General features: G+C 41.6%; 1 protein-coding gene and 2 non-coding genes across 5 annotated transcripts in view; 1 reads left to right on the top strand and 2 right to left on the bottom strand.

Moving 5' to 3' along the window:
- Nucleotides 1–19,192, bottom strand: part of LOC136882018 (metabotropic glutamate receptor 3) — a 645,441-nt gene that overhangs the window by 305,734 nt on the left and 320,515 nt on the right. The window lies entirely within an intron of this gene.
- TRNAV-CAC (transfer RNA valine (anticodon CAC)) lies at nucleotides 343–415 on the top strand. Its single transcript has one exon. It is a non-coding gene; the product is annotated as a tRNA-Val (tRNA).
- TRNAL-AAG (transfer RNA leucine (anticodon AAG)) lies at nucleotides 7,426–7,507 on the bottom strand. The gene has a single exon. It is a non-coding gene; the product is annotated as a tRNA-Leu (tRNA).

Raw genomic sequence — 19,192 nt, 5'->3', positions numbered from 1 at the left:
TTTCTGTGAAGTTACAAAGCACTCAGTCGTTGTATACACGCTTGATTATGCGTAGGATTTGATATGCATAAATGCAAATGGTGTGAGGGAGAGCGAAATCCATGCCATGACAATACGTGTCAGCACGTCTCGCCTTGAACTACAAGGATTTCTATAAGAAGGGGAAACAAAGCAACCTTAAAAGGGAATGAACTGTGACCATTTTATTTCCTATCAGGCATGGCCAGTCAGGAAGAGTACGCACGGTATCCAGCTTAATACAAAAATAGACTTAATATACAATTTTACAGAAGAGAAATGAGTAACGATACTAGATACCATTTGTAAACTACACGAAATTACGTTTCCGTAGTGTAGTGGTTATCACGTGCGCCTCACACGCGCAAGGTCCCCGGTTCGATCCCGGGCGGAAACATTTTTATTTCCTGATTCTTAAAGAATCTTAAAACGAATTTCCTTAGTATAATGTTACTTAAATGCGATTTCATCCTTGCCTACCGAATGTGGCGTTACAAATTAAAAGTAAGACCAGATCTGGAGTGGTGATAATATCCTCCTCCGTGGTGTCGTGGTTAGTGTGATTAACTGCCACCTCCGGAGGTCCGGGTTCGATTTCGATTTGAAAAGTGGTACGAGGACTAGAACGGGGTCCATTCAGCCTCGGGAGGTCAACTGAGGGCTCCGGTTTAACAAGTAGGGGACTTGAAATAATAATAACGCCCCCACTGCACTACAGCCCTTGAAGGGCCTTGGCCTACCAAGCGACCGTTGCTCAGCCCGAAGGCCTGCAGATTACGAGGTGTCGCGTGGTCAGCACGACGAATTCTCTCGGCCGTTATTCTTGGCTTTCTAGACCGGGGCCGCTATCTCACCGTCAGATAGCTCCTCAATTCTAATCACGTAGGATGAGTGGACCTCGAACCACCCCTCAGGTCCAGGTAAAAATCTCTGACCTGGCCGGGAATAGAACCCAAGACCTCCGGATAAGATGCAGGCACGCTACACCATGCGGCCGGCAAATAATAATAATATTGCATTTAAAATTACTCACATGTGTTAGGCAGTCAATTTTGAATATTTTTAGGTCCCGAAATGTAGGATTTGTATTGATTTGGTGGGTAATATTGGTATTACTCTGATGAAGTAGGAGGATGTATTTATGATAGCCATCTTTGTTTCGTTTCCAGAGGTGTTATGGGATAGACTGGTGACTTTGACTTTACAGCAAAGCATGGAAGTTAAAATGCAAAGCATGGAAGTTACAGTAAATTGCCTTAGGTCTCTATAGTAGAACCCACGAGAGTTGAAGTCTGACATTTTGCTCCACCGGCGTGAAAAAGTTGACTAACGCTGCTCGAAAATGGTCTGTTGCTACGGCAACAATAACAGAGATGCCATATTTAAGAACGCTATCGCCACGTGGGTTGGCTTGCTCTCAGTGGCTTTTGTGCGTTATATATTGGTGTTCTGTGCTTTTGTGATAGCCTATTATTCGGAGTGGTAATGTGTTAACTGCGTTAGTTGTTGCTGGTTTATGTAATTATTGACATGTTTGTTTCCTGAATATCATTTTCGTTGTTATTTTATATTTTTGTAAGTTAATCAGTGGCTTGTTGTACATTTATATTCTCCATTTGATATGTACATTTGTTGAGGTTATTGTCAGCTTAGTGAATATGAAATCTCATATTTATCGGCAATGACATGTTCTGTCATAAATGCCGGAATTATTAACACGAGCTTAGGGACGGGTGAAAGTTTATTGAATTGCATTAGACCAACATAGCTGATTAAATATTCAGCCTGTATGAAAGAGTGATATGCCGCATATTAAGGTAACTATGACAACGCAGCTTACTTCGTAGTCACTGCTTTTGCCGCTCAAATGTCAGACTTCAACTCTCGTGGGCCCAACTTTAGTTTGCATTGCAAGCACCATTCACAATTGGTCTGGTCTGGTAAGGATATACTCTGGAGAAGAGCATTGGTCTGGATAGAGGAGTCATATGGCGACAAGCAAAGGGCGTCTGGGGGCATAAACCCCCAGGTTAGAGCCATGCAGCGGCTTTACGCCTCTAGTTTGCACTGCAACCACCATTGGTCTGGACTCGTTAGAGTAGGGCCTTGATTAGACCATTGGTCTGGAGTGGTTACGATAGGATCTGGACAAGACAATTGGTCTGGACTGGTTACGATGGGATCTGGACAAGACCATTGGTCTGGATTGGTTAGGGTGGGATCTGTAAAAGACCATTGGTCTGGATAGGGGAGTCATATGGGGACAAGCAAAAGGGGTAGAGCCGCGAAACGGCTTTAGGCCTCTAGTTTGCACTGCAACCACCATTAGTCTGGACTCGTTACGGTACGACCTGGATTAAACCCTTGTAACTTCCATGCTTTGCATTGTAAATTCCATGCCTTCATTACGTACTGTAAGTTCCATGCTTTGCTGTAAAGTCAAAGTCACCAGTCTCTCCCTAACACCTCTGGAAACAAAACAAAGATGGTTATCACAAACACATAGGCCTACTCCTACTTCATACGAGTAATTATTACCAATATGACCCACAAAATCACTACAAATCCTACATTTCGGGACCTAAAAATATTCAAAATGGACTGCTGAAGGCATGTGAGTAATTGTAAATGCATTATTATTATTATTATTATTATTATTATTATTATTATTATTATTATTATTATTATTATTATTATTATTATTATTATTATTTCCAGTCCTCTACTTGTTTACCACCACCTAACTCAGTAAAGGTGCGTCCGATTCCCACCTTAGCCACCCTGGAAATGGTTTTCCGTAGTTTCCCACTTCCCCAGGCAAACGCTCGGATGGTACCTAACTCAAGGCCACGGCCGCTTCCTTGTCTCTCCCTTCCAATTTCCCCATCATCCCCCCTCCACAAGGCCCCTGTTAATCATAGCAGATGAGGGTGCATGGGCGAAGTACTGGTCCTCCTCCCCAGTTTTATCCCCCGATCGACGTCTCACTCTCCATGACACTACCCTTGAGGCGGTAGAGGTGGGATCCCTCGCTGAATCCGAGGGAAAAAACAACCCGGGAGGGTAAATAGATTAAGAAGGAAAGAAAGAAAGAAAGAAAGAAAGAAAGAAAGAAAGAAAGAAATAAATAATGTCCGCCTCTGTGGTGTAGTTGTTAGCATGATTAGCTGCCACCCCCGGAGGCCCGTGCTCTGCCATGAAGTCTGAAAATTTGTACGAGGGCTGGAACGGGGTCCACTCAGCCTCGCTAGTTGCTTTACGTCGCACCGACACAGATAGGTCTTATGGCACTCAGCCTCGGGGGGTCAGCTGAGTAGAAGGGGGAGGGAGGGTTCTATTCCCACCTCAGCCATTCTGGAAGTTATTTTCCGTGGTTGACCACTTCTCTTCCAGGCAAATGCCACAAGGCCCCTGTTCAGCATATCAAATGAGGCCACCTGGGCGAGATACTGGTCCTCTTCCTCCGTTGTATCCCTGATCCAAAGTCTCACGCTCCAGGACACTGCCCTCGAGACGGTAGGGGTGGGATCCTCACTGAGTTCGAGGGAGAAACCAACCTTGGAGGGTAAACTGATAAATAAATAAATAAATAAATAAATAAATAAAATAAAATAAATAAATTAAATAAATAAATACATTAATTAATTAAATAAATAAATAAATAAATAAATAAATTAAATAAATAAATAAATAAATAAATAAATAAACTTCTTCTTTTTCTGCCGCTTTTTTTCCATTTCTGTGGGGACGCGGGTGCGATCTGTGTAGCACAGTGGATTTGGCCCTGTTTTATGGCCGGATGCCCTTCCTGCCGCCAAGAAGGGAGGTAGTCACTATTGCGTATTTCTGTAGTGGTTGGTAGTGTGGTATGTTGTCTGAGTATGAAGAGGAAAGTGTTGGGACAAACACAAACACCCAGTCCCCGAGTCAGAAGAATTAGACGCTTAAAATCCCCGACCAGGCCGGGAATCGAACCCGGGACTCTCTGTACCGAAGACCTTAACGCTGACCATTCAGCCAAGGAGTCTAAGTAAATACATTAAAATAAATTAATATAATAATAATAATAATAATAATAATAATAATAATAATAATAATAATAGTAATAATAATAATAATATGGCCTCAGCTTATGTGTGCAGGCATTTTAATCTGACGGCACCCAGGCTGTCTGTTACTCAGTAGCTTCCACACTGTCACAGCCATTTAATGCTACTGAGACGTGAGTAGAAGCTACACTTTGCTACGGTCTGTGCCAAGAGATGCATGCAATAGTACTGCAAGCATCAGAAATGGCTTCAGGCGGACGAGAGGAGTGAGCAAGTGAGAGGTAATGCACATTTTGTAAATGTATAAATTAAATCCTTGTTATTATGCAGTGCTAACAGTCAGCGATCGCACACATACCAGGAATTATAATAGTGCACATAATATATGTAAAACAAAGCAGACTCCATTATCCCATTGTGAGTACAAACAAACGGAAAGGAATTACTCTACATTCATTACACAAATATGTCCATAGGTAATTTCTTATTCCCTTGTCACTGACAAGGATAGACATATCTATTAATGTGTTAACGAACACAGGAGGCCTTGATTCCTATCGCAAAGAGCAGACGGCCTTGAGTAAATAATACGCATCAATAAAATATAGCCTGTTTCGTATGTGGAATCAAGCATCGAAAGAGAACTTGAATTTGGTACGCTCAACGACCTTCAAATGCAGACTAGGACAAAGAATGTATGTTCTCTAGCAGATCGAAGTCGTATCTACCGTACATTTTTCACGATCATCAATATTATGTCGTAACTTCAGGAAAAATCATTCGTTTTAGAAATAAAATGACTGCGACTTAACAGTTACGGTCGGGAGTATTTTCTGCGACGGAAGAAAGATCATAAACCAAATTATCCTCATATAGTTCTGATATCAATTGTAGGAGAGTGAAAAAAGTGTTATTGGTAACGCTTACCTGATCCATAAGCTGAACCTATTTCAATCCTCCATTGGATAAGTATTTAGAAAAAAAAAAAAAAGAAAGAAAAGTAGCCGTAATAGCTGCTGTAGTTCAGTGAACGCAAAAGTGGGGTACTTTTATAGGGTTTCAGTTATAACTCATAAACTGCATTCGACATTTCAACGGTTCTTTTGGTTGGCGGATGCAGAGTGGGTCTCGGCCCACACGTGGCCACGGCTGGGCCGTACTTTAACAGCTCTGCACTCTGACCGGCCAACCGAGCAGAGGAAGGGTGGTCACGGCTCTAGTGTGGTTCTACGCCTCTGTATTCGGGAGACGGAGAGGGACTGGTCCCCACCGTCGGCTGTTCTGAGAATGGTTTTCCGTGGTTTTCCATTTTCCTGCACTAAGGTGAATGCCGGGACAGTTTCTAGTATAGATCACGGCCGCCAACCCTCTCAGCTTCACCGCAGATCTCCTGGCCTGAGAGACGGCGTCGTCATCTAGGAGGCCCGCCTCCCCCTTCAGGGGAGGAATGAAAACTTGAAAACATTTAGTAGTAGTCATAAGTTGTAATCAACATGAATAAGTCAAAACATATTTGCAGACAAATTCGTATCCTAAATGTAGGACCAGGAGATCATTAAGAGGTCGCTGATGGTCTTAAACTTTTGTTAAGTACTGTATACACGGTATAGAAGAGGTTTCGAATTCTGCAACAATTTTCTGAAAAACTAACATAAGTGTGTGATTATTTTCAAATTTCTACAAGTAACCTGCGAGAGAATGGTTGGTACTTATTCAAATGTACTCAATTTAGCAGAAGTGATCTGCCTGTTTAAAATGTAACATCAGGTCGTCTACAAGACTTCTGTACACGTTACGCATTAAACATGATCTCTTGACCTGCTGACGTACACAGTTCCTTCTCATTCTTGTGTCTTCCTATTGTGTCTGTGCGTTTATGTCTTAAAACTTTTTCTTTGTGTGTGACTAGTGAAGGAAGCTGAAGGCTTCTAACGGATAAATAAAGCAAAGCAAAGTCTTCTCCGTACAGGCCATAAAGGCCCTTGGAGGGGTGGAAGGTAAAGGCTTCCACTATCCGTAACCTCAGCACTTGATGAGGTAGAGTGATTAGCTCTACGCCCGGTCGCCTTTGCCCCCAGGAATTAACCTAATTTTTGGTGTAGGCTGAGTGAACCTCAGGGTCATATGCACCTCCGAAAGTGGAAAACTCATTTCTTGAATTTTACGACTTCCTAACAGGGATTCGAACCCACGTCCTTCCGAGCGAACCGAGCACGCCTTTACCGCCTCGACCAGGCAGCCCCTTTTGTAACGGATAAATGAGAACTTGGATAAGCCAACAGTCGTCTGCTCGATGATACCATTTTTTAACAGAAGACGGTTACTAAACGATCATATTTTTCTATATTGTCCAGCTGTCTGTGTTTATTTTTCAAAAAAATAGAGGAATGTGCGTATCTTCAGTGAACGAAAGAAAAAAAACGCTGCAAGTATGCCAAGTTAACGGAATATTTTGCAAAGAAAGATATCAAACTCCAAAATATAGTGAGTGCAAAATGCTGAAGCAAAGTTTACCTACCAAGCATACATACATCTTCATTATGCATTCGGGAGACAGTGGGTTCGAAACTCATTGTCGGCAGCCCTGAATATGGTTTTCCGCGGTTTCTCATTTTCACACTAGGCAAATCTGTCTGCATCAGTCTTGTTTAGAGCAGTTTCTGATATGCCTTCTTTTACGTTTACAAGCTGCCCTCACTTCATCGTTTCACCAAGGTGTTTAATTTAGGCCACCGTCGCTTTCTTCCTCTTCCTATCGTCGCCGTAAGGCAAACGTAAAACAAATATTCATTATATATTTGTGAATTAACTATCATCGTCTTGATCTCCCCCTGAATTTCTTACCCTCGACAGCCGAGTTGTATCATTCTCCTACGGAACCTACATTCGCTTCACGTGACTCCATCACCGAAGCTGGTTTATATGTATAGCTTAATCTATCGAGTTCAGACATTACTTAGTCTTTATCTCCTCATTCCAAGTAGCCGCCATCTAATTGTACCAGCAATCATTCTCACTATCACATATTATTCAAAATAAGATTGCACTTGGAAGAAGCGGTGCTATTGTTTATCCCAGTTTGTAGTTGACATCTGGGCTAGCAGTGGGTATGCCAATCCCATCCCATTACCAACTGAACATGATGAATTTCAGAGAATAATGTATATGAGTATTACAAACGCAAAGTAACAATAGGACGAATTCACGAGCTAGCGACTTAGGACTGACTGAGCAGTCATATAGATTTAAGCACAATTATACTTGGCGACAGAAGTGAATTATTGTCCAAATATTCCTCATTTCGCAAAAGTTGCAGTCCAAGTAACTAAGCTAGATATTAAGCACGGACTTAAAATCCTGGCAGCGGTGGGATTCGAACCCACGCCTCCGAAGAGACTGGTGCCTTAAACCAGCGCCTTAGACCGCTCGGCCACGCTACCACACGTTACTGTGTGGGAACACTACAGTTACTGATGCCCTAGTAATTTGACAATTGTGATCAACTCGTCAAAATCTGTGGCGGTAATTATCGATCCAACAGTCGCCTTTTCAACCTGTTGAGGTCTACCCATCTACAACCTAAAATTGTGCTACTAGACCTCTGTACTTTTTTTCCTGAGCTCTCGCATCTAATATGATATACGTCGCCTGATTTCAGTGATTTACGCCAAGTAATGCAAGTATTGTGTCCGCCTCTGTGGTGTAGCGTGATTAACTGCCACCCCCGGAGGTCCGGGTTCGATTCCCACCTCAGCCATCCTCGAAGTGGTTTTCCGTGGTTTCCCACTTCTCCTCCAGGCGAATGCCGGGATGGTACCTAACTTAAGGCCACGGCCGCTTCCTTCCCTCTTCCTTGCCTATCCCATCCAATCTTCCCATCCCTCCACAAGGCCCCTGTTCAGCATAGCAGGCGAGGCCGCCTGGGCGAGGTACTGGTCAAAGAGTCTGAAGCTCCAGGACACTGCCCTTGAGGCGGTAGAGGTGGGATCCCTCGCTGAGTCCGAGGGAGAAGCCGATCCTGGAGGGTAAACAGATGATGATGATGATGAATGCAAGTATTGTATAAGTTATATATTGTTAACCGTTGGAAGGTCACATCAGAATGTCAACATTTTTGGAAATATTATGTAGACTATTATATACTCTAATTGGTTTCAAGTATCACCACCAAGATTCTTTTATAGACTTAGCAATAGTTGCGGGCAGACCTAATTTTAGTATTAATATAAACATTCCGAAAAATGCGGCTCCGATTTTTGTGCGTTTATTATTATTATTATCTTTTTTTTTTTAAACCAGCGCTAAAATGGTCCATTTTTCCTTCTTCTTGTCATATGTCTCAGTGTGAGCTATCGGCATCAGAAATGTTCTTGGTTACCATCCGCAGAGTTCAAATAAAACTATCAGGGCAGATAAGTTTGACGTCGATAGCTCGTCCTGAGACCTTGGGCCGTACATGACAAAGGCAAAGAAAAATCAACCATTTTGGCCCTGGTTCGAGATAATAAAACATGAAAATAACGGTGCCGCGTATTTTCGGAATTTTGATATTTATACTAAAATGGCCCCCAGCTACTGCTAAGTCTAGAAGAAATTTTTGGTGGTGATACTTGCAACCAGTTAGAGTGTACCGTACATTACATCACCAATAATTTTAATTTTTTGGTGTGACCTTCCAAGAATTAAGAATTCATAATTTTTACATTATTTGAACTAAGTTAATGAAATCAGGCGACATATATCCTATTAGACGTGAGAGCTCAGAAAGAAAATTATAGAGGTTTAGTGGCACAATTTTAGGTTCTAGGTGAGATTTCGTGATTTATTTATGTGGTCCTGACCAGTACTTTAATAAGGAAAAGAAAGACCGGTATGAACTAGGTAAGTAAAATAAACAGAGCATCCGAGTGACCGGTTTCTTTATTGGTGCACGAGATATAATCTCAACATTTTACGTTGAATAGAGAGGAATATGTAATAATAATAATAATAATAATAATAATAATAATAATAATAATAATAATAATAATAATAATAATAATATGGCTATGGAGCCAAGGTTTACATTCGGGAGGCGCGTCGGTTCGAAACCCTCCCCTCCCCCGTCACCTCCAGGCAAATGCTTTTCATAGACCACAGCCGATTTCTTCCACCTCACTTCCACCCTATCTCATTCATTATCCATTTCATCTTCATTCGATACTCAACTGAGGCTGGCGTCAGGAAAGGCATCCGGCCGTGAAAACATGCCATAAAAATTCATCTCACCTCATCACCTCACCCCGAACCACGAAAACGGGACCAAGAGGTAGACATACAACCGGCATCGATGTTATAAAGCATTCTTGTACCGGTATCAATCGTACGCAACCATTGATAGAGGACCTGCAGGGAGTAAGGGAATTCGTATGCCTGGGGGGGGGGGGGGGGGGGGGGGTCAATCAATAGCCAGCTGAAATTAAGAATTACACGAATGATTAAAAAAATCCATTTGTATAAGGCCTGTTGTCTTATCAGGTAATTCTTTCGTTTAATGTCCTCGGACACTCCCGGCACTAAAAGTCATACGTCATTCATTCTTTCATTCATTCATTAACAAAATACCTAGCGGAAATATGCACAAACTATCGTTCGTCGCTGCTAACCGATCTGCATTGCACCACAGCAAGTAGCGGAGACTCGCACAGCAGCATATAACTTGTGCTGTGAGGAAGGGTAGAAGGGGGTGTATATATATATATATATTTTTTTTTTTTTTTTTTTTTTTTTTTTGCCGAGGACATGGACACAGGTGTAATTCACCCGCTTGCCGCGCGCATTCGTCAGTCTGGTAGTCTCTTTAGTACCTGTTAGTTTCTTAGTGTGTAGTCAAATACTAAATTAATTGTTTAATCACGCCGTAAGTCTTCTTCTTCTTCTTCTTCTTCCTAATCTGTTTACCCTCCAGGGTTCGCTTTTCCCTCGGACTCGGCGAGGGATCCCACCTCTACCGCCTCAAGGACAGAGTCGTGGAGAGCATCCGAGTGACTGGTTTCTTTATTGGTGCACGAGACAGAATGTCAACATTTTACGTTGAATAGAGAGGAATATGTATTAATAATAATAATAATAATAATAATAATAATAATAATAATAATAATAATAATAATAATAATAATAATAATAATTGTACCGGGCGGTACACCTCCGCTCCGCTAATTCAAACATTGCGCCGGTTGAAACTCCTCTACTGGAGGAAGCCTGAACTTTAACTACAGTGTTAATTCTCAAGTTTCTCAGAAGATGTCCCTACTTGTAAATTTTGAAGTTTTCTGAACTGTGTCGTTTTCGATGTATTTTTGTTTTGCCTGTAGTAAGAAGTGTGGACAGTCTCTTCTAGATGGCACTACTGAAGGACTACAATTATGCACCCTAGTGCGAAGTGAACGAACTGTGTTTTTGGAGAAATTTTGGGTTCATAAGTTTGTTCTTTGTTAAATTTCTTTCAGTCATTGTTTAAGTTGGCAATATTAACTCTTTCTTTCCGCCAGTTTTGAATGTGACCAATAAGGAATTTCTGTAATTAATTTTCCACCAATAAGGGGTTTCTTCTTCGTCTAGTGTAGTAGTTTTTGCCATTATCCAATAAAAGGCTTGTGGGCGGGTGTTCTCATTCATGAAAGGTCTCGAATGTTCCGCGAGGGTATATACTATAAACTGCTGATTTTCGGGTCTCTGCGCCACTTCAGTAACATCTATCAGTGTGTAAAGTACGTAGCAGGGGGCGGGAAGCGCCTCTTTCTTCGGGCAGCAGTTCAACCAACAGGTAATGGCCGTTTTATAACTTATTTTCTTGCCAGCTCAGCAGTTTAACCCTCGGGGCGGGTTCGAAACCTTTTACCATGTAACCTTCCTCTAAAATGTAATAGACTCTTGGTATAAATTCTATATCCTTAAACTACAAATTGGGATAGAGAGTGCCTAACACTCTCGAGCTCCCTTTCATATTGTTTTTGAGGTGACTACGTTTTCTCAACCATTTTTCTTCGTGTCGTAATGTAATAAGTGTTCCTATCGTGTCACCTCTTTAGTATGGGATTAGCCCTTGCATAAGCGGCCTAGTGCCAAATAGGTTTTTAAAGAAATGTATTAGGAGTGCAGTTTCGCCTCCTCTCAAGTTGGTATTTTGTAGGCCATGTAATATACCTGTTTCTTTACTTAATAGGCCTCAGTAGGTTGGGTATTTTTACCCCTGTTTTCATGTACTTGGAGGACAGCTTGAAAGTAGAGTTTGGTGTGGCCTTTGATAGGCTTGAACTTTAAGAGCGGGTTGCTCTTTCTTAAAATTTTGATTTCTGCGTGCCTCGAGGAGGCTTTACTGTGTAATTGGGAGCAAGAGCTCCTGGGCATGATTGGGGTCTTCTGCCCCTTTGTTGAATCTCGTATATGTGTCAAGTTGGGCTTATAGCTCAAGAAGTGTGTGTCTGGCTCTCGGAGCCCAAATCCTGTTATCACTGTAATTGTACATTCTCGATTTGTTGCTAGGCTACTAAGTACCTGTTATATTTTGTTATTTCGTCACATGGCGACAAAAATACAAAACTAGCGAGAAGCCTACAAGATGAGATAGTCGTCTCACTCATCAAGTACTCCGTTTCGATTCTTCGTCACCATTTATATGGAGTTCATGCCATTTAACATGGTTAATTGTAACCTATCATTTTTTTAAACATTAATCTTTTTATCTTCCCTCAAAATTGTTATTGTGTATTATTCTGTGTCTTATGGCAAATCTGGGGTGTCCTGGATCAGACTAAATAAATAAAATAACCTTGTTAAATTTTAAATTGTCCGCCTCTGTGGTGTAGTGGTTAGCGGGATTAGCTGCCACCCCCGGAGGTCCGGGTTCGATTCCCGGCTCTGCCACGAAATTTGAAAAGTGGTACGAGGGCTGGAACGGGGTCCACTCAGCCTCGGGAGGACAACTGAGTAGAGGTGGGTTCGATTCCCACCTCAGCCATCCTCGAAGTGGTTTTCCGTGGTTTCCCACTTCTCCTCCAGGAAAATGCCGGGATGGTACCTAACTTAAGGCTCCTTGTCTATCCCTTCCAATCTTCCCCATCCCCCGCAAGGCCCCTGTTCACCATAGCAGGTGAGGCCGCCTGGGCTAGGTACTGGTCATTCTCCCCAGTTGTATCCCCCGACCAAGAGTCTGAAGCTCCAGGACACTGCCCTTGAGGCGGTAAAGGTGGTATCCCTCGCTGAGTCCGAAGGAAAAACCGAACCTGGAGGGTAAACAGATGATGATGATGATGACATTTTAAATTAACTTTAATTTCGTAGATTGAGACCTGTTCATCCCAGCACCTTCTTTCACCTCTGCTAATCCACCAAACCACGGTAATAATAATAATAATAATAATAATAATAATAATAATAATAATAATAATAATAATAATAATATGGAGCCAATGTTTACATTCGGGAGGCGCGTCGGTTCGAAACCCTCCCCCTCCCCCGTCACCTCCAGGCATATGCTGGGACAGTTCCTTTTCATAGACCACAGCCGATTTCTTCCACCTCACTTCCACCCTATCTCATTCACTATCCATTTCATCTTCATTCGCTACTCAACTGAGGCTGGCGTCAGGAAAGGCACCCGGCCGTGAAAACATGCCATAAAATTTCATCTCACCTCATCCCCCAACCCCGAACAACGAAAACGGGACTAAGAGGTAGACATACAATGATAATACAATCGTCATCAATCGTCAGGACCTGCCGGTAGTAAGGACATTCGTATGCCTGGGGTCAATCAGTAGACAGCTGAAACTAAGAATTATACGAATGATTTAAAAAATCCATTTGTACAAGGCCTGTTGTCGCATCAGGTAATTCTTTCGTTTAATGTATTTAGTTATTAACAAAATACTTAGCGGAAATACGCACAAAATATGGCAGAACGAATGGTTCTCAAAGATATTTTTGAGGTGTTTGAAGGAATACTAAGCGATGACGAAGAAGTGGTTCAAATTATTGAACGAACACGAGTTTTCCGAGCAAGAGGACGTCACTTTCATATACTATGTAATGAAAAATAGTTTTTAAATAGCTTACAAAACAGACTGTCATAACCCTATTTCAGCAAATTGGTGCTAGAATAAAAACATGCAACGAAAACGTAAGAATGTGCAAATGACTTTTTTGAACTGTTTGAATGTCTAAAGTGTAAATTTTAGAAAATAAAGTAACTTCCTTCTATTTCAGAAATCATGCTGTAGAACCCCTCAGTCAGCTACTAATAGCGTTGCGGTTTTATGCCTCCCATAGTACGTTTATTAAAATGGGAGATTTCGGAGGAATTCATAAGGCCACTGTTTCACGGGCTATATGCATATTCCTGTACTAATTGCACAAGCAATTATATTTCCTTACAAGTGAAATTAGGACAACGTTAATGCTACCGAGCTCGATAGCTGTAGTCGCTTAAGTGCGGCCAGTATCCAGTATTCGGGAGATAGTAGGTTCGAACCCCACTGTCGGCAGCCCTGAAAATGGTTTTCCGTGGTTTCTCATTTTCACACCAGGCAAATGCTGGGGCTGTACCTTAATTAAGGCCACGGCCGCTTCCTTCCCACTCCTAGCCCTTCCCTGTCCCACCGTCGCCATAAGACCTATCTGAGTCGGTGCGACGTAAAGCAACTAGCAAAAAAAAAAAAACGTTAATGCTTTTATCCGCCATTTTACCTACAAGAAGTAAATAAAACATTATCGATAGTCATCTTTTCTTGCAAGTCACTGCAAAACATTATCGACAGCCATCTTTTCTCGCAAGTCATTGCTACCAAGATTGTATATTTCCTTCTTCACCTCAGTTTAACTTAGGTCGGCCATTATAAGACTCAACATCGGTTTAAACTCAAGTTACAGTTTAACTCAATCTTTAGTTTAAACCTTCATTATAATACCGGCCCTTAAGGTGGTAAACTGTCAACCTTTACCTCTCTGTCGAAAGTCGCTCATAGAGCATCAGGAAACTTACAGTACGGTGCTGTAGATTTTTTTAAAAAGAGTTTTGATGTTTATAACTCGCCCCCCCCCCTCCCCACCCTGCAAACCTGTGTACCTTTTTGTTGTCTGTAAATATCTCCCCCCACCCCCCACCTCACTTCTAATTCCCAATCGCAGCTACTGGGGTCAATCATCAGTGATATCAGGGAAAATGTGAAAACAAGATATAAATATGCGTCTTGCCCCAGGTTGAGCTGCAGTGGTTCAGAACTTACTAAGATCTGGCGGAACCAGGTAATATCAAAAGTTACGAAGATGCGCTTGGTTGAATCACTGGTCTCCTTGAACGGCTGCAAGACCTGGACCGTGAAAGCTAATGACAGAAGTAGAATCAAAGCCTTTGAGAAATGGTATTGGCGGAAAATGTTACGTATACACTGAATGGAAAGAAGAACATTGCCATCTTCCCATGTAAGCTAATTGCCCACAACTTCAGAAGAGGACAGAATTTGGAAAATATCATTTTGCAAGGTAAAAGTTGAAGGCAGTAGACCATGAAGCTGTCCACAACAAGATTTTTATTACCTGAATATCTTAAGCTTACTCAAAATTAGGGCTCGGAAGTTGAGGAAACTTTTTTTTTTTCCTCGAGTGTCAGAAGACGACGCCCAACATATCTGTTCATTCTTTGGCCTTTTCTTAGGTTTCAACAGCTTTTATCTTTTTTGCAACTTTACCTCCCTTTGATTACATTGTATTGCCAATTCTCAGTTCGAATCATCATTAGTTCATGCATCATAATTTTTTTTTTTTTTTTTTTTTTGCTATTGGCTTTACGTCGCACCGACACAGATATGTCTTATAGCGACGATGGGACAGGAAAGGGCTAGGAGTGGGAAGGACGCGGCCGAGGCCTTAATTAAGGTACAGCCCCAGCATTTGCCTGGCGTGAAAATGGGAAACCACGGAAAACCATCATCAGGCCTGCTGACAGTGGGGTTCGAACCCACTATCTCTCGAATACAGGATACTGACCGCACTTAAGCGACTGCAGCTATCGAGCTCGGTCATCACCTCTTTAACATATTTTCTGTAGTATGAGATAAAATGAGTCCGCCTCTGTGGTGTAATGGTTAGTGTGATTAGCTGCCAGCCCCGTAGGCACGGGTTCAATTCCCGGCTCTGCCACGAAATTTGAAAAGTGTTACGAGGGCTGGTGGAACGGGGTCCACTCAGCCTCTGAAGGTTAACTGAGTAAAGGGGGTTCGATTCCCTCCTCAGCCATCCTCGAAGTGGTTTTCCATGATTTCCCACTTCTCCTCCAGGCAAATGCCGGGATGGTACCTAACTTCCCTTCCTTCCCTCTTCCTTGTCTCTCACTTCGAATCTTCCCATCCCCCGAAAAGGCCCCTGTTCAGCATAGCAGGTGAGGCCGCCTGGGCGAGGCACTGGTCATTCTCCCCAGCTATATCCCCAACCCGAAGTCTCGCGCTCCAGGACACTGCCCTTGAGGCGGTAGTTGTGGGATTCCTCGCTGAGTCCGGGGGAAAAAACCAACCCTGGAGGGTAAACAGATTAAGAAGATTAGAGAAAATGAAATTATATAATGAAACAAATAATTGAAAGAAAAAAAAACAGGGGTATCAAATTATGAGAAAAGTTTGATGTGAGTGTTTTTGAGGGGTATGAATCCTTAACATCCGTTGATGTGGAGGGAAGTTTTTCGATGTTTTTCAATGTGCTGTCTGAAAACCGACGATCGTTTACACCTGAGAACTTGGAGTTGAATACTGTGATATAACTTTCTGCAAAGCCAACTGAGGTAAGGGTTCCGAATTCCAATTTCGGTAACCCGAGTGGGGTTAAGCCAAATATGATTCCAGTTATACCCATTTCAATTTCTTTCTCCAGGATGTCCATTGCGGGTTCGTTGAATTCATTCTAGGTGAAAAAAAAAACCATTTCATTATAAATTCTGCAAGTAGCCAATTTTCTAACAAACACGGAACTCCATATTTTAAATTATGTTAATTTTAAAAATATATTTAAAAACGTGTATCACATATTTTTGCACTATGGTGTGGTGGTTAGTGCAATTAGCTGCCACCCCTGGAGGCCCGGGTTCGATTCCCGGTTCTGCCACAAAATTTGAAAAGTGGTACGAGGGCTGAAACGGGGTCCACTCAGCCTCGAGAAGTCAAGTTAGTAAAAAGGGATTCGATTCCCTCCTCAGCCATCATCGAAGTGGTTTTCCGTGGTTTCCCACTTCATCTCCAGGCAAATGCCGGGATGGTAGCTACCTTAAGGCCTCGGCCGCTTGCTTCCATCTTCCTTGTCCATCCCTTCCAATCTTCCCATCAACCCGCAAGGCCCCTGTTCAGCATAGCAGGTGAGGCCACCTGAGTGAGGTACTGTCCTCCTTCCCAGTTGTATCCCCGACCCACAGTCTCACGCTCCAGGACACTGTCCTTGAGGCGGTAGAGGTGGGATCCCTCACTGAGTTCGAGGGAAAAGCCAACCCTGGAGGGTAAACAGATTAAGAAAGATGTTGCATACCACCAGAATTTTCCTTTATTAATGTACCGGTAATTAAAACTAAAATTATGAATTAATTTGAATCGCATTTTTACGTCCTTTTTCGTTATATTTAGGTCCTTTTACAGATACTTTTAGGCTATTCATAGGTCCTTAGCTTCCGAGCCTTACTCATAATACACACATTCTCAAAATTCTAAAACGCGTTCGAAGATCCTCGCTCGAGTAGCAACCCTGACTCCAAAGTGAGAGTCAATCTGTCGACCTTCTTTACCACAAATAGGCAAAACAAAATAGAATGTATTCGTCAAAACATTACGTAAGAGTGTTACTAATCCAAGGCTTCACACGTACCGGCTCACACTATCGGCGATATTGTTTGTAGCATGTGCAGGTTACAGGGGGCTCTGGAACGTGATGTCATTACAGCACTAAACTAAAGAAGGAATCCAAATATGAATGCCGGCTTGATGAATACAATGCAACTGATCCTAAAGCGACGTGAGTCACTTGGATATTTGCAGCATTAAACAAGAAACCTATTATGACTATTTCAGTACTCTAAATGGTCATAAACAGGGTTGTAGTGGAAACAGAAATAGGTTTCAGACTCACTCGTGAAATGACAAAATTAAATATGAACATCCGTGTAACGCGTTGCTTAGAAGGTCTTTGGACCAATTAAAACAGGAAGATAATTTTATTAAATGAGTTGTAGGTATTTATATGTCTCATTACCTATGTTTACTTGAAGAAAATGCAAAATCAGAAGGGCAAGGAAACTGAACACCACAGCTAGAGCAAAACATTAATGAGATGAGCTTTGTTAGCTTAATGGTTTTTGTACGTTTCTATATTGAGACATATTTAATACTAGCACTATCAATTAGTTCCTATACGTCTTAATAAATTTCTAGAGCATCTGGCAAATAATAATAATAATAATAATAATAATAATAATAATAATAATAATAATAATAATAATAATAATAATAATAATTGTACCGGCTGGTACACCTCTACGCCGCACATTTGAATTTTCCACCTTGAAGTACTCCTTTACAGGAGAAACTCTGAACTTTAACAACTGTATCAACTCATAAGTTTTCTCAGAAGATGTAACTACCGCAAATTTTGTGATTCCGAAGTTGTCAGTACTGTGTAGAGTTCAACTTGTTTTGTTTTCTATTGATCAAGAAGTGTGGACATTCTCTGATAGATGTCTCTACAAAAAACTATGACCATGCACCCTGGTGCGAAGTGGAAGAACTTTATTTGAAGAAATGTTATATTCATACGTTTGTTCTTTACTAAATTTCGTTTTCATTTGTGGGTTGGCAATACAAATCTTTTCTTTCCGCCATTTTTGAACTTAGCCAATCCAGAATTTCTGTAATTAATTTTTGACCAATCGTGTCTTTCTTCTTCGATTTGGATGTGTAACTGTAAGCTACCCAATAAACGACTGTGGGTGTGTCTTAATTATTCTTGAAAGGTCTCGAATCTTCCCCGAGAGTATAAAAACTGCTGATTTTCCTGGCTCTCCGCCACTCGAACAACATCTAGCCTAGTGTATGGAAGTGTAGCAGGAGGCGGGAAGCGCTTCTTTCATCCGGCAGCAGCTCTTCAACAAGGTAATGGCCACTTAACCATCTTTATTTCTTGCTAGCTCAGCCGTTTAATCCGCGGGGAAGGCCCGAAACCTTTATTATGTAACCTATCTTCAAAACATGTAAATTGCCGTCACTTTTGTAAAAGTTCATATATCTTTAACTGTAAATCGGGGATAGAGAGTGCTTTACCCTCTCGAGCTCCCCTTCATTTTTGCCTTGAGGTGACTACGTTTTGGTAACTTTTTCTTCCTTAATGTATTAAATTTTCTTATACGAGTCACCTCCATAGTTTGGGAATAGCCTCTGGTTCATCGGCCTAGTGCCTCTTAGGTTTTTAGAAGTTTCATGTAGGAGTGCATATTCACGCCTCCATTCAGTTTTGCATTTTGGGCCATTAACTTAACCTATTATTTTCCTACTAAGGCCCATTAGGTCAGGTACAAGATACCCCTGTTTCTTTGTAAGTGTGCCTTGAGGGCAGTTAATAGTAAAGTCCGTTGTGGCCTTTGATAGGCTCAGAACATTGAGAGCGGGTCAGCTCTTTTATTTATGGTAAATGTGCCTCTAGGAGGCTTGACATTGCTAGGTGGGAGCAAGTGCTTCATGTAGTGAGGGAATTTCTGCCCTTTGGTAATATGTGGTGGTGAGCTGAGTGCTCAGAAATTGAAAAAATTAGGGCTTGTGGCCCAGAATGTTAAAATATCTCTAAATCTTGGCTTTCCTGGTATTGTACCTGATTTGACTTGTTGTTACTTGTTAAAACCTGAAGTTTTTTGTGAAAATTGTTTTGCTATTTTTGAAAATATAACCTTTAATGAAATTTTAATCAATATCTCAGCTTTGTAGTTAGACCCATTCCAGCTCGCACCTTCTTTCACCTCTGCCTTCCACGGGTAACCCCGTAATAATAATAATAATAATACTAATAATAATAATAATAATAATAATAATAATAATGATGATGATGATGATAATAATAATAATAGC

This window comes from Anabrus simplex, chromosome 10 (genome assembly GCF_040414725.1).
Source record: "Anabrus simplex isolate iqAnaSimp1 chromosome 10, ASM4041472v1, whole genome shotgun sequence".
Classification (NCBI taxonomy): domain Eukaryota; kingdom Metazoa; phylum Arthropoda; class Insecta; order Orthoptera; family Tettigoniidae; genus Anabrus; species Anabrus simplex.
This window is presented reverse-complemented; position numbering and strand designations above follow the sequence as displayed.